This window comes from Cucurbita pepo, unplaced genomic scaffold, assembly GCF_057944985.1.
Source record: "Cucurbita pepo subsp. pepo isolate OVF unplaced genomic scaffold, ASM5794498v1 scafford_130, whole genome shotgun sequence".
NCBI classification, from domain to species: domain Eukaryota; kingdom Viridiplantae; phylum Streptophyta; class Magnoliopsida; order Cucurbitales; family Cucurbitaceae; genus Cucurbita; species Cucurbita pepo.
The window spans coordinates 1-2,500 of NW_028258033.1; positions in this window are offsets into that span (position 1 = coordinate 1).

Sequence of the window (2,500 nt, forward strand, 5' to 3'; positions counted from 1 at the left end):
TAGCACAACTACAAGTCCATGTTCACACCCTTGCCTACATGCCCACTCCAAAGACACGCGTGCTAGCCACAAAACCCTTTCAGAGGTTAACCTCTATGAAAAATCAAGACATCCAAAACCCTTGGAGGTTAACCCGCACTCCCCTCGCCCGCCACCGCACACCCTTCACGCCCCCCCGCGCGCGCTCCCCCCGCACACCCCCGCACGCCCCCGCACGCTCACCCCGCACGCCCCCGCGCACTCACCCCGCACGCTCACCCCGCACGCCCCCGCGCACTCACCCCGCACGCCCCCGCGCACTCACCCCGCACGCCCCCGCGCACTCACCCCGCACGCCCCCGCGCACTCACCCCGCACGCCCCCGCACACCCCCGCACGCTCACCCCGCACACCCCCGCACGCTCACCCCGCGCACCCCTGCACGCCCCCGCGCGCTCACCCCGCACGGCCCCGCGCGCTCACCCCGCACACCCCCGCACGCCCCCGCGCACTCACCCCGCACGCCCTCGCACACCCCCGCGCGCTCACCTCGCACACCCCCGCGCGCTCACCCCGCACGCCCCCGCACGCTCACCCCGCGCACCCCCGCACGCCCCCGCACTGCCCCGCGCGCTCACCCCGCACGCCCCCGCACACCCCCGCGCCCCCACTCCCCTCGCACACGCCAAGCCCCATCCTATGCTATGTGCGATACATGTCCTACCAACAGCATATCAAAAGTGTTGGATGTTACCTCCATAAAAAAAACATCATACCCAATGCCTATGAAACGTGAGTACACGTATAAAGCCTTGAAGGTTAGCCCCTACAACAATTCATCACACCTAACATCCGTGGAAAGTAAGAACGTGTATAAAGCCTTGGACTATAAAAATATCATCAAACCCAATACCCGTGAAAAGTGAATGTTCATTTTTAATGCTTTTTTTTTTTTTTGGAACTAAGAAAAGAGTGACACCCGTCAAATTTAACTATTTTTTCTTTTGCTTGTCTAAAACAATAAAATGAAGAGTTTTGATACTAGAGCAAATACATTACACTAAGACACCAACCATGACCGCGTTTTTACAACCATCACCCATTAATTGTGAAAGTACATGTGGAGTGGTCGGTTTGTTGTAATATTTTTTTTGGGAACTAAGCAACATGAAAGAATGATTCCCACAAAATTTCAGATTTTTTTGACCACTCTAGCTATTTTTTCTAATTTCTTATTATTTAATATTTAAAAATTCATTAAAAAAAATTGGTTGGTCGAAAAATTATGAAACTTGATTTCTAGATCCATTGGAATGTCCAATTCATGAATCAATTGAGTTCATGGAAAAAAACATTCTAAAACTTGAGATATTTGACCGTATGACCGCTCAGAAAAATCGTATCTAGGCCTGGCAGACCAAAAATGCCTCAAAATGTACTATATAGGGGGGTGACTAGTCTGCATGGGCTGGGCACGGGGGTACCCCCTATATCTTCCGCCACCCCCACGCCCCAAGCACTATGCGCCGCACAGGGGCATATGCTTGGGGCGTCGGGGTGGTGGTCGGAGGCCGAGGGCGGTTGACGGCGGGGGTGCGGTGGCGGAACGCGCACGGTGGGGCAGTGTCGGAACGTTCCCGTGCGCTCGCCAGCCCCACCCCGCCCCACCCGCGTGCGCCCCGCCCGCTTGCCCCCGTGCGCTCGCCCGCCCCGCCACGCCCTCATGCTCCAGCGCGCGCGCGCGCGCCCCGTCCCGCCCCGCCCGCGTGCTCCCGCGCGCGCGCGCCCCCGCCCCGCCCCGCCAGCGTTCGCCCCGCGCGCGCGCGCCCCCCGCCCCGCCCCGCCAGCGTGCTCCCGCGAGCGCGCGCCCCCCGCCCCGCCCCGCCAGCGTGCTCCCGCGAGCGCGCGCCCCGTCCCGCCCCGCCCGCGCTCTGCTGCGCGCGCGCCCGTGCCTGCGCCCCATCCATCACCCATTAATTGTGAAAGTACATGTGGAGTGGTCAGTTTGTTGTAAATTTTTTTCTGGGAGCTAAGCAACATGAAAGAATGATTACCACAAAATTTCAGATTTTTTTGACCACTCTAGCTATTTTTTCTAATTTCTTATTATTTAATATTTAAAAATTCATTAAAAAAAATTGGTTGGTTGAAAAATTATGAAACTTGATTTCTAGATCCATTAGAATGTCCAATTCATGAATCAATTGAGTTCATGGAAAAAAACATTCTAAAACTTGAGATATTTGACCGTATGACCGCTCAGAAAAATCGTATCTAGGCCTGGCAGACCAAAAATGCCTCAAAATGTACTATATAGGGGGGTGACTAGTCTGCATGGGCTGGGCACGGGGGTACCCCTATATCTTCCGCCACCCCCACGCCCCCCAAGCACTATGCGCCGCACATGGGCATATGCTTGGGGCGTTGGGGTGGTGGTCGGCGGACGAGGGTGGTTGACGGTGGCGGTGCGGTGGCGAAACTTGCGCGGTGAGGCCGTGTTGGGTGCGCCTTTGGGCGTGCG